This window comes from Podarcis cretensis, assembly GCF_951804945.1.
Source record: "Podarcis cretensis genome assembly, chromosome: 6".
NCBI lineage: Eukaryota > Metazoa > Chordata > Lepidosauria > Squamata > Lacertidae > Podarcis > Podarcis cretensis.
In genome coordinates this window covers 59,100,667-59,114,640 of record NC_137175.1, presented here as the reverse complement: position 1 = coordinate 59,114,640, position 13,974 = coordinate 59,100,667, and the positions used below count along the sequence as shown (strand labels likewise).

The window sequence follows — 13,974 nt, the reverse complement described above, 5'->3', positions numbered from 1 at the left end:
AGTAAGCCTCCTAGATGGTTCTGGTACCGGGTGGGTGCGGTTTCCTTGGGAATGTAGCCTTTGGGTGCTTCTAGATGGGTGGTGCAGGCCTTGGGCCCTTTTTGCCTCAGCCAGAGAAAGAGGGCAGAGTGCATCTCGCTCCTTCACCTGTGCCTACAAAGAGTTCCCTTTCCCCTGATCTCCCTGTTCTTCTGTCTTTTTACCTTTCAAGCCGCACCAACTTCCTGCCTCTGTTGCTTTGCTTGTGAGTAGGCCCTTACTCCCAAGCAGGCAATAATTTATGAGGAGGCCTCTCTCTGGTTGAATGGGATTGGCCCTGTGGAATAGCAGACTTCCCAAAGGGCTGTCTTCCGCCACTCAGCCTTGTACCTTCCCATGCCACCCCTATATCTCGGGGATTTGAGCAAGGAGTGGGTGCTCCTGGAAGCCCAAGTGGGATGGCTTTGTGAAAAAATAAATTTGTACTTGCCGCTCTTGCCCTATAGCACTGCCTTGTGCTTCCTTTCTACAGAGATTCTGTTGTCTCTGCTTCTGGACAACTTCATCATCTCCAAGTATAGTTCTTTAATAGTTATTATTCCACCAACACTGCTGGAGAATTTGAAAATATACCTGTTTGGCTTGCGTAGTACTGATGGCCCTGGAAAGTGGATGGTTGCTGGCATATACTGTACTGAAATTTGAAGTCTTTAAAACTGCAGTGTTTGGCCTTAGAGGCATCGTGACATGGCAGAAATGCTCAAATACAAGGCACTAAATGCTGAGTATACTCTTTCTGTGCTTTAGGAAAAAGATGCTTTGAAGCTGACATGCTGTCGTATGTCATGCCACCCATCTCCCAAGTAGTTTATGTGGCTTGATTACTGACATACTATTAAATCCCTTTGTTGACATAACACAAAATGAGCGCACTTGTTTTCCTCTGCCAAATGTATACATCTTGCGTTCTTACGCTTGGGAGCATTATCCATCCATGGAGGGTAGGGGTGGAGGGGGAAGGAAACAATCAGCTGCTGAATAGCTTGAATGATCTCTAAAAACACTTCTCTACCACCAGTTTTTATGACAAATAGATAAAGATGCTAAAAGTTGTAAGGGGAGCTAAGCAGCTTAACTGAGTTGAATTTTCTAGTCAGCTGGCTAGCATTATGAATGACTGAAGATGGCAATATGAAGCTGTTGCTCATACTCCCTTTTTAGCATACTACTAGTTTGAAAGAACACCCTGGTCAGTATGAAAGCAAACTTTAGAAAGTTAGAAAAACTATCTTTGGCGAGAGTATTCTGTCTTGCCATGTTTTTGGGGTGCATGCCTGCATGACCTGGTTTTTGGTATGATATGTCGTGAACGTACAGGCGGTACAGTCAGCATCTAATTCTTTGTCATGATCCTGAATAATATTCCACTTTCAGCTTTCATGCGGGTGAGGGAGAGGACAGCTGAAGACAAACGCCACAGGGGATGCTGCTAAAGACCTGTTATGTTTCTTATTCCAGAACACGACAGCTCTGTTGAATAGAGCACATCAAAATTTAAATTCCATAGAATGCAAGTTGCAGCAAATTTCTTTGTAATGTTTTCGATTTTGATGTGCTAACATGACTTAACAAGCAAGTGGTTTCCTCAAAGCTTTCAAACACTGCAGGGCTACAATGCCTTAAATTTCTCTCCCGTGTGTGTGTGTGTGTGTGTGTGTGTGTGTGTGTGTGTGTGTGTACACATGCGTGCAGGCTTCCTTTTTTCTTTTCCTGTTGTTTTACACTTGTTCATGTTCATTCCCCCTTTTAATTTGGTTGCTGTGAAGTTTTACAACCCTGCCAAGCTATTTCCTTGGGATATATTTAGACAAAGCAAGATCAGCAGAGAGTCTCAGTATGTTTGTACAAGGATGTTTGTAAATGTTAGCAAGTAACCACTGCCAGGCTTTTGAACGTGTATGTCCATGAGATACCACCAAGAGCCATTGACAAAACTGTGAATGACTGGAGAGGTTTCCTAATGGTGAAGAGGGAAGCCTGTGTGTGTGTTTTTGTGTGTGAGTGTGTGAAAACTGAAGCTGTCCTGGTGTAGCTGCCTTGTCAGATTACTCTTTACAAGAGAAACAGGAAAATAGGCCTTGTATTAGCATGAAGTACTATGAAATTGTTAGCTTTTTAAAAATGTATTGGTTAGTGTATTTGTAACAGAATAAAATCAGAGCTCTAACTGACCTGAGGGACAAGCCTTTGACTTGTCTCTGGAATGGCTGCTTAGGTCTGTGACTGTCAGGGAAGGAAACTTGTAAATCTGATAAATCATTAGAAAATTCAAGATGGAATTTATATTCGTCAGTAATCTTCCCCCTCAGTAAAACCTTCTTAACCCTTCCCTCATAAGCCCCTGCAGGAAAGTTCCAGATCAGGAAGACACACACACACACACACAAATTTACAGTGTTGGTACTGAAAAATCCACACTGCTTTTATTATTTATTCATTTATTAAATTTATCAGTCGCTTTTCTGCCACGGCAACTCAAAGCCCCTACAATGTTTTCATAGACTCATCTACTCCAACCCCCTGCAGTTCAGGAATCTTTCTCCCAACATGGGGCTCAAATTTAGGAACATGAGATTAAGAGTCTCATGCTCTACCAACTGAGCTATTTTATACCGGTAAACCACATCAACTACAGGCATATTACAGTATCTTTAAGCAAAAAAGAGTGGGGCTGTAGCAACAGTCTCCCACCCACAATAATGGACACACACACACACACACACACACACACACACCCCCCTGAGGTACTAGAAAATAAACACACATCTCTTTTTTCTAAGCATTAGATCAGTGTTTCTAAAAGTTACTGTGTGCTCAAAAGAACCACTAAGATAAATATTTTGCTGGTAACAAAGGCACCGTTGTTTATAATCATGTTCAACATTTAACAATGTTTTGACCTGGAACATAGGGGTGGGTGGGTGGGTGGGTGAGTGAGTGAGTAAATGAATGAATGTTATATATAAAATTTATCTGTGTAGATGGTTCAGGTACCCCTGCCCACCCATACTTGAATTGTACAGAAGGCATAACATGAAAGAAACTGTTCCAACTGTAACTATGAAACTTTTAACTTTTATCAGAGCACTCATTTTGTTGTATGATGTGGTGGCGGCACCAGGAGACCTACCATCATCCAAGACGCAAAATTGATCACTTGCAATTGCCTTGTGTTACCTTGACTGCTAACATGTGATGCTTGTTTTGGAGATGCCTGTTTTGGGTACCAAATCTGTCCCATGCATGTAATGCTGGACCTTATAGCTCAGCATAGAGAGACTTTGCCATAATTCTATAAACTTCCCAATGTATAATTCTATACACTTCTATACATATCATTATACTGGTGCTGTGGGTGGAACTTTTGTGACAAAAAGTTGTATTTTTTTCTTGGAGTTTTATGTCTGGAGAGGCCTGTAGTTCTGGCTGAGCAGATGTCTCTCACTGCTGAAATTTGGTCCAAACCCCTGTCCTTTCAAGTGCTGTTCATATCTGATGCCTTGATTTGGGAACAATTCTTCTAACCTGGAATAGTCTTTCCGAAGGTATAATTTTGAACAAATGAAGGTGCCTTATACTGAGTGAGATAACCAGCTCATGTAGCCTAATAATGTCAGCTCTAAGCAGTAATATCTATTGCGAGTGGCAAACTGCTTTCCAAGCCCTGCTACCTGAGATTCATTTAAATAGGGACAACAGGAATCGAACCTGGAACCACTCTAAATGCTGCGCACGTATGCTACCCCTGAATTATGGCTTCTTATACAAGTGCGTCGTTCGTATTTGTAAATTTAGATGCAGTTTTGAATGAAAACACCCTTCATGCGCTTGGCTTCTTAAAGGCTTTGGCAAAACCAATTTTGGTCATCTAGTTCCTCCTACAAGAGTAAATTTCAGCAAGTAGTAGATAGAGCAGTATGATTAATTAGACTGCTAGAACATTTAGGACTTGCATTTCAAATAGCTGTTCTTCATGTTTCCAGTGTGTTTCAGAAAGAGAGGATTAAGCTGTGTGTGTCAACAGTTGGCAGGGGAAGGGAGACTTACGTGTAACTTATGTGCGCACTATTCATAATTTATTGTAACACATGCTTTTAGATGTTAGTTGGAAAGAGTGTAGCAGTCTATTTTAATTATTATAGTTACAGGCTATTAGCACCACATCTAAGAGTAAAGCAGTATTGCCGTTAATGTGGAAATTATTCCAAAGTACCTGATATTTCATTCACAGTGTATCCCAGTCTGTCTTAAAGGAGTTCTGAATACTCTGTGCAATTTTTGTCTGGGGGGGGGGGGACCCAACCATTTATTTATATACAAGATCCTTCAACTGCGTGCTCATGAATGCCCTTGAAGTTTGGCCACAAAGGCCTGTTGGAGACATAATGGCTCGGGTTTAGACATTGTGGCCCGTGGTTGGGAACTTGCTTTGTGTTTGCACATTTCTTCCTTCCTGTCTTTTTTCACTTCTGAATCCATACAATATGATTCCATGGTTTTCATTTCTTGTTTGGAGCCCAATCATGGTTTGTGGGTAACTAGAGTTTGCCTTGCAAACTATGGTTACAGCAAAGCAGGAAGTACAGAAAAAGAGGAGGAGGGACTGGGAACAGAGCACATTCCTGACAGCAAAACTGGACCAATGTTTCTGGACTTCTAACCACAGTTTAAGCAATTGGGAACTTGTTGTGAGGCTCTCCTGAACTCTCTTCATGTTCTCTCAACTCTTTCATGACACCCATATTTTCAGCATTAACCACGGTGAAGCATGACATCTGTAATAAGGTGATCATTAACAAGCATTGCCTTTTTATCCCAGAATTTACAAACCAGCTTCAAACCGAACTTCTAAATTCTAGTTAAAGCTAACCATGGTTGACATTAATGTTTGTGCAGATACAATGTAATGCTCTGGTTAATGCTGAAAATGGGAGAGTGGAACATCCCTAACTTGAACCATGGTTAGAAGATCAGGAGATATAAAAGTTTACCAGGCATTAAGAGTGTAGTGATAGGGCAACTTTTCAGATCATCTTTGGGCCTGGTGCCTGAGATCATTAGCAACAGGTCTATGACTTCTACAACTAACCTACGTATTTGACCCTTAGAAATAAAATTGTATTTTAAAAATTAGATTAAAACCTCCATTTGTGGGTACAGCAAGCAGTTGGCAACAGCTTTTACTCAATTGCTGTCCTTACTGGGAGCCACAAAAGACCTAGAAATTGAAAAGTAGCAGGGATGTACTCTTGCTTTTGACTGTTTAAACGATGGTTATGCATAACTGCTGCTATATTGCAGATACATACATACATACATACATACATACATATATATATAGAGAGAGAGAGAGAGAGAATTGTTTATATGCAACAGCATAAGTACTCATTAGGCTTTTCAAGGAGTGAATGTTGCAAAAAAAGTGTTGGCAATTTCACAAACGCAGCCCAGGCAGAAGTACGCTGGAACTATTAACCCAACAGGGCAGTGAGATGAATTTTGAAATAAAAACAAACAAACCCATCTCCTGCTTAGATCTGTATGAAATGGCCAAGATAGTGCTTTACTCTAAAGTTAATCGGGTTAGCATGAGGTGTGGTAGTGTTCTATTATTAAATTTAAAACCTCACTATATAAGATGAAGGCAGCTTTAATGAGATGAAAAGGCTTAACAGGAGTCCACTTAAATTCAGTCTTACCTGTTTGTGCAGTCTGTTTAAACCCTGACCCGTAGTGTTGTCGTTTCTTTTACGCTTTTGTAGTCTAGACTCTGGGGAAGAAAACTGGGCAGAGATATTTTATCAATCTGACCCAGCCATCTCTGCTGGGGATGGGCAGTAGTAGTGGGTACCCCCAGGATATGTTTATTGGACAAAAGTACCCTTTGGTATTTTTGAAGAGCCAATTAGATATTAGTCATTGCTGAGACAAATTTATGCTGATGAATCAAAACACCCTTATCAGATATTTTGGACACTGTTGTCCTTCTCCGTGCTTACCTCTACTGTACTATTGTAGGTTACTTTTAAATGTTCCATTTGACTTTTTTAACTATTATACCACACTGGCTCTTTGCAGTAGCATCTAGTTTTTGCCTGGCATGTTATTTAATAGACTGCTCTTCTTCCGTATTATTTGACAATAAGGTCAGTGCTGAGCTTCCTTTGGAACATTAAAATCTGTCCCGGACATGAGGCACATGGCGGTGGGGTGGGGTGAGACAAAAGCCTACCAAACTTTGCTTGTCCAACCGGTCTGTGAGGTTGAGCAGAGAGACCCCAAGGGCCAAGAATTATGCTTGTGATTCAACTGGGAATATATACCCATACTTTATGAGGTTAACTTCAATTTTCAGCACAGTGACCCATTAAGCTGCTTTGCTTTGTGCCACTTGTAACGGGGGAAAGAAGCAGTGGGGATGGCAGTTTGTGATTATCCTGACAGGGGAATTGAATGAAAGGGACGTGAGTGCTGAAATAAGCACTATTTGCCCCTTACTGTTCAAATAGGAGATTGAACGAAAGACCCTTGAGCGGAGCATTTTGAGCTAAAGGTGCAAATTCACAGACTGTCTTATCTAAACTGCTAAGGTACTTACTCTGGAAGCTTGTCAGCATGTACAAAATAGTAGGAGGTTAAACAGTCAAGAGGCATGCTACCGCTTACACCTTCCTAGTTGTGTCAAGTCTTCTCTGGTGCGCATCAGCGAGTTGCGTTCCCTTTCGGCCAACATTTCATTCATAAAATGCATTGCTGTTGTCATTGCTATTTGTCTCTTAGTTTGGGACCAAAGTGCCCATAATACTGCGGGCCAAGGTAAAGGTAAAGGGACCCCTGACCATTAGGTCCAGTCGTGACTGACTCTGGGTTTGCGGTGCTCATCTCGCTTTACTGGCCGAGGGAGCCGGCGTACAGCTTCCAGGTCATGTGGCCAGCATGACTAAGCTGCTTCTGGCGAACCAGAGCAGCGCACGGAAACACCGTTTACCTTCCCACCTATTTATCTACTTGCACTTTGACGTGCTTTCGAACTGCTAGGTTGGCAGGAGCAGGGACTGAGCAACGGGAGCTTACCCCGTTGCAGGGATTTGAGCTGCCGACATTTTGATTGGCAAGTCTTAGGCTCTGTGGTTTAACCTACAGCTCCACCCCCCAATAAAACATACTACCAAAAATGATCTTAAGGTAACCGAGCCCTGGCCCCCACATCCCACCCATGCAGCAATCTCCTGCAGATACAAATTCTGATATCCAGACTGCTGTGTACCACAGAGAGATGGCAGAACTGGCACATGCAGAGGAGTATGTTTGCAGATGTATAAGCCACTTCACAACCAACAGCTACTGAAACGGTGTACAATAAAGGTGCACTTGCTACAGCTTTCATCAGGAGTGTTGCTTGTTTTTCTCCTGGTCTTGCCTCTTTCTGTACCTGTGGGTACTAAAAGAAAGACTGCAAAGCGCTATTGTTTTTAAGAAGGCAAGAAGAACATACCTTTAAAGAAGAGTGGAAAACATTTATTGAATATACGGAAAATAATTGTATGCAGCTGAAAATGCTGGCAGCACTAAGATAAATTCAACAGAGTAAACTTTTTTTGATGGATGTAAAAATGGAAAACTGATTTGAATGTTTATAGTAAAATATGCAGGGATGTATGATATGTAAAACGAACCATGGAAGGAGAAGAATGGAAGTCATTGGATATTTTAAAGTTTGTAAAATGTTTATTTGGAAATGGAAAATGGAAAATTTAATTTAAAAATTCATTTTTAAAAAAGAGAGAAAGTACTATTGTTTTATTTAAGGGCTACTTAGCAGGTCCTGCCAAATGCACACAGATTTATTGCATGACAGGGTTTGCCTTAAATGGGTGGACCAAGCCCAGATGCCTCCTCATTTCCATCGCAGCCTGTTTCTCAAAGAGACTTGGATCTGATGCTTGAAAGAGATGCAGAATCGTTTTTCACACTGTGAGATGAGAAGAAATGCCAGTCGATGTTGAGGGCGAAGAGAGGAGGTACAGGGAAATTTCCTTTGGCCAGGTTAAGGATTTGAGCTATAGGGTATCCATTATCAATTGCGTGCTTTCCCCTCAAACCGATTTAAATGGGCTGCCTTAAGGGTTGATACCTAATGTAGCTGTCTGCATTTCTTCACTCACAAATATTGTGACTGACAGCAGACAACCCCAGCTGCAGGGCGGAGGTCAAGGGTTAAATGAGCGTAGAGACTGAGCTGCTCTCCCCTGCCCCAACCAAGAAAATATTCCAGAACAGAACCGAAGCTGAAGAAAGCTCTCACATTGCTGCTTCGAATACATTGACTAATCTACAGCTTTTGTTTTCAGTCACATTCTCTTGGAAGCATGTTTGGGGAGGGGGGTGTTTGCATGAGTAAAACAAGTTCTTAGTATCACATTTGTGGTTCTAGACTTGAATTCAGACCTGTTGGTAATAAGAGGCTTCATAGGTAAGGAGAACCTTGTGTGCCCTCTGTTAATACCTGATTCAGTTAATGTGGTTCAGGTTGCTTTTAAGACACAGCAGAAACCGTTCAGGTTGTGCTAGGTACAGGTCTGTAAATGCTTACCTTTCAATAAACAGATCACTGACCTGGGGAGCTGGCCTAAAAGGTCACAATTGGCAAATGTAGAGTTACATGTCTGGTACCTTAAAAAAAATATCAAGCAGTTTCAGGTATCTTAAAACTGTTAGGCCTAGGTAGCCTCTGTTTAGTCTTCTCAGACTGCTTTACTGATGGCTTAGAGTTACCACTATTACCTAGAAGTATTATGTAGCTCAATAAAAAGATGCATGTAGTGAATTTACTAAACAACTTGTTTCATTAAGTGGCTTATTGCCTGGCAAAATACTGCTGTTGCTTGTTTCAGACTGGACAAGAGGTAATGAAACTGAAGACTCCAGTAAATTATCAAAATAACAAGCAGGCATCTTTCAGTGACTCTTTTTTAAATAGAGGGACAGTTAATCAATCTGCTACTAGAAGCCTTTAATCCTGTAAATATATCTGGGATAGTTTTTGCCAAACAGACCAATTATTTACTTATTAATGCTGCTCAGAAATGTAAGACAGCTGAAGCCATTATTTGTGGGTTGATTAAATGTGACTTGGTACCATAGGATTACAACTAGCATTGCCAGGTACTGTAGACCCAAACCTTGACTGGATTTTCTGCCTTTTACATTTCATAGTAACAAAGATGGCATGAAATTTAAACTGCACAGATTAACCCTGAGCATGTGAAAGTTTAATTACAGTGCTTCAGTAAATTGAATCAATCCTTGTACCTTTTGGGAAAGTAGCACAATAATGAACTCCACTTTACAGGTGGATAGAGGTGAAGTGATATGACAAAGGTTTTGTCACATGCTGCAGAACCAGAAATGAAATTTTCTGTATTTCTACCAGTACCAGTGATAGGCTTTGCATTGTGCAAGTATTCTCTTCTGCTTTATTAATGGATGCTGTATTCGTTGTTGGATGGCATGAAAAGCCTTCCTTTAAAAAAACTTCCTTATTGACTGCCAATTTTTTCTTTTAACCATTATGTTGTAGGTTGAGGCACATTTCCCAAACAGTAATATTGTTGTTATAAGGGCTATATTTTTGTCTTTAGCCTCTGTAGCCTGGGACCACGGATGTAAAATTATTGGGCCATGGATTTAACCCTGCTGTACACTTTTTGGTGGTTAGTTGTCGGGTGGGCTATCCTACTTTGTCTAAAGTAATTGTTACTGTCCATAAGCGCTCTGACCATGCTCCTGTACACTGCATTTCCTTTTTGAAAAGCAAGTGTAGAAACCATGTCACTGCAGTGCATAACTCTGTTTGCCTGGTCCTATTTGTTACTTTCAGTCATATAATCCAAATGCTGAATATATTTTTCTTAACTCAAGCTAACCCAGAAGAGTAAACACAGTTCAGATAACTGTCGGGTTTCTTCCTGCTTTCCTGCGTATCACTGACTCCAATCATTGCACCTAGGCTAAGTTTATTGAAGGCACCAGGGAGGTTCCACATGTGTAGCCAAGAGCAGAATGTGGCTTGAACAACCTTTCTTCCTGGAGGTGATACATAAGGAGGCACAGGAATTGGATCTGATCTCAGGTTGAGCAAAGCAGCTGGTTAGGAGATAAAACTCTCCCCGCCCCCCAAACCGTAAGCTGAGCACATTTTCTTAAAGAAAGCACTGGCATTCCAACACAAGCTCTTCCGTGCTATAGTTTTAAAAAGTCTGTGTTCACAGTATGACTGTATAATTCTTGCTTGGTCCCTAAGAACTTATAAAATATGGTTAGGCTGACATATGAAAAGGATGATATTTAAATACCGATCATTTTCACAGATGGAGCTTAAAGCTTTATGCATCGGATTAGACCTCTTTTTTGACCTTTTGGTGGCTTTTGATACCATTGACCACTGTTTCCTTCTGGTGTGGCTCAGGGAGGTGGGGGTTGGGGACACTGTATTGCAGTGGGTCTGCTCCTGCCCCCAGAGTAATATCCAGAAAGTAGTTATGGGAGGGGGCACTGTTCAATGCAAAGGGCGCTTTCCTATGGTGTCATGCAGAGTTCCATCTTGTACCCCATGCTATTGACATCTATATGTTGAGAGCTGCCATCAGGAGTCTTTGAGTGCAGGGTCACAAATATGTGGATGACACCCATCTCAATCAGAAGAGGTGGTTGAGGTGCTAGACAGGTGTTTGGAGGCAGAGATAGGCTTGATGTCAGCCAACAAATTGAAACTGAATCCTGGAAAGACTGAAGTTTTATATGTTAAGGTCCAGGAGGTGGGAAGACAGCCTGTTCTGAATGTAGTTAGGGGGTACTCCTGGATCTAACATTGTTACTTGAGGCACCTCTTATTCCAGCCAGATTGGAATAATAACAACAACAACAACAACAACAACAACAACAACAACAACAACAACAATGGTGATGATCATGTAGGGCCCCAAACTGCTTCAGGCAAAAATGTCTAAGTTGATTCTGCTCACAGCATGTATAAAAATATTGCTTTCTCATGGACTGGTACACATTATAGTTAGATTAGGAAGTTACTTTCTGCTCATATTTTTATAAATTATACAATGGATGAAGGAAATTTGGGGTTTTTTTACCTGCTTCTCAGCATAATTAAGGATACAAGTTCGTGGTAATCCTGTGGATACCCACCTCTTATTTGTTACATTTTCAGTTCTTTCTGCAGCAGTATTGTTCTTTGTAGGGCTAACACAGCCACAAGGCCATCTTACTGCTTTCTTGTTACGCTGCTGAGAGGCTTGAAGAAAAGCTCTTTTTATTTTGCCTGCTGGCTTAATATATTGTATTGTGCTTAGGTTGTAAGATCTTTGCAGTCCCATTTTGTTTGTCTGTATAACACCTAGCACAACACTGCAGTTTAATTATTCGGTCTATGTATTAGCACTCTTCACTAAAAAAGGTTGGTGTCCAATTTAAAAACAAATGCAATTAAACAATGAAAAAAAATCACTGAGACCTCATCAAAACCCAGGAAAGCTATAAAAAATATGCTTGAAGTCCCCTCCAAATAAAATCGTCTTTAGCACCAAAAATACATAAACGTTGCTCCAGGCAACGTTTCTGGTGCCATGGCCAAGATGACACACCCACTTAAGTAACCACTCACCTAAATTTCGGGTGGTTGTGTGTGGAGATTGGGGGGGTCTTACCTGAAGAAAAAAATTGAGTTAAACCAAGTCATCTGAAAGCAATTGGAACTAATTATGGCTGCCAGAATCTGTATCCCAGGAACTCTCTAAAACAGTGATGGCCAAACTTGGCCCTCCAGCTGTTTTGGGACTACAATTCCCATCATCCCTGACCACTGGTCCTGTTAGCTAGGGATGATGGGAGTTGTAGTCCCAAAACTGTTGGAGGCTGAGTATGGCCATCACATCTCTAAAAGAAGGTGCCTCTATAAACAACCATGGATAGGAAGTCTCTGCCAAGACTTGGAGCGTCCAGTCAGTGTAGGGTCCCAGCCAGCTCTGCAGAAAGCAAAGGAGAGCAAATGGACCACAGCAACAAAATGCCAGAAGGAAAGGGCCAGAGACTTGTAAACTTGGTGTATCATTTTCTCCTTCCACAAACGTGTTTAGTTGTGCCTTTTGATAGTAGTGGGATCTTCTGATAGTAGAATTGCTAGCAAAATATGAGCCAGCGGTGCAGCAGGCTAATATTAGTGTGATTTTTCTACACACTATTAATTGAGGGGGGAAAACTATATTAAGAAAATTTCAGGGTGAGGTGGGGGGGAGGCAGCTCGCTATCTGGCCTCTGACGAGTCACTATTCCTAACATACCTTACAAAGTTGTTACAAGGATTAAATTAAACGTGCCATTGTAAAGCAACCCAAACTCTAGAAATGATAGATAAGCTGCAGGTGAACAATTTCTAGAGAACTGAGCTTTCAGTTTTCATATGAGCCATCCAAATCCTCCCTTCTATTCAAGTGAGGCAGGGACAGAGCTTATATTCAGTCAGTGGTTCTGTATGTCAGAGCTCCTCCTCCTCTTCCTTGGATTAAAATCACAGAACTATTAGCTTGCAGCTGAAATGCAGGGCACCGAAATCCTCCCATTTCATAATAGTTTAAAGGCTAGATGGGCCTTGTTTAATTCCCTCCCCTGCCCTCCCCCAAGCCTGGCTGGTTTCCAGAGAGTAGGGCTTCTGTGTAAGCACAGGCAAATTGTTTTCATAGCTAATCTGGAGTTGGAGAGTGAACTGCTGTTTGTCTTCCATGGAGCAGGCCCCAGTCTGCCTATGTGTAAATCACACCAGGAGTGAGGTGCAAGATAAAAGAACAGAATAACCATTCCTGTGGAGATTACATCACTGCCTTCTGGTGGAATGACACACTCCAGATACTCTACCAAAACATTGTCAGGACTGGGTGAGGATGGTTGTGTTGTACCTCCGGAAGTTTTTAAGAGAATGTTTAGCAGTGAGGGCACCTCCGTCTCTGCACCACACACACACACACACACACAGCCTTTTAAGCAGCCAACATTTAATTCAAACCAGAGAGCCATAGAAATTCCTGGTTTGTGGAGGTTATTACAAATGGCAGGCTGGGGGAAGTATAATTTGTGTTTCACTTGTATGGCTCTTGACTAATTATTTCTGAGGCCTGCGGAAGAATCAAGTGGTAGAGTCCTAAGCTGGTACGAGTGGACTGTACCACTTCAGACTGCAGGTGCCGAAAGCTGCTCTGAGTGCATATTAGAAAAACAAACAAACAAACAAATCCCAGCAAGTCGACAAAGGCAGGGCTAGACTAAATCCCTTCTGTATGATGTGCTAGGTTTTTTTCTTTTTGCTTGTAGGAAAGCGTGTTTTTAATGCAGTGGAGTGTTCAAAAGTAGTATTGCCCCACCTGCAGCCTGAAGTGGTACTGTCCATAGCACCGCCTCAAAGTAACACCTTGTTTTGCCACGTGTAAACTACGCCTGAGTGTAAGCAGTATGTGGTTTGAGAAATCCAATGGTGGTTGTTTGAACTGGAGTCTAGCGTCAGTGTTGCAGCCTCACATGGAAACCTCTGAAAAGCCCCCCCCCCTTGCAGGAGCACCCTGTGCAATAAATTTAATGTTGAAAACTTTTAAGTTGTGGGTTGACATAGCAGACGACACAGCGATTTCTCCAAGTAGCTCTTTATTTTGTAAGCTGGAATAGAACTGACTGCAAACAGCTCAGCCGGCCTGCTTTTATAGGCAGCCGGCTGTCAACATGGTAGCAACAACAGCCCAGCGTTTCCCGCCTAAAATAACTGACGTGGACCTGAGTGAAAACTATCTACAGACCTGAGTGAAAACTATATACAGTATCCCCCTGCTGGCCCAGGGTGAAACTTCACTACATAACAAAAACCTTGCTGTGTTTCTT

The 13,974-nt window shown here is 41.7% G+C and overlaps 2 protein-coding genes across 6 annotated transcripts in view; both read left to right on the top strand.

Moving 5' to 3' along the window:
• The window catches only part of SSBP3 (single stranded DNA binding protein 3), a 171,820-nt gene that overhangs the window by 97,789 nt on the left and 60,057 nt on the right, over positions 1 to 13,974 (top strand). The gene's annotated exons all lie outside the window — the stretch shown is intronic.
• Positions 11,933 to 13,974, top strand: part of CYB5RL (cytochrome b5 reductase like) — a 93,494-nt gene continuing 91,452 nt past the window's right edge. Inside the window, exon 1 of the mRNA XM_079980785.1 lies at positions 11,933 to 11,948. The gene's annotated coding sequence lies outside the window, so the exon portion shown is untranslated. The remainder of the gene's footprint in view (positions 11,949 to 13,974) is intronic.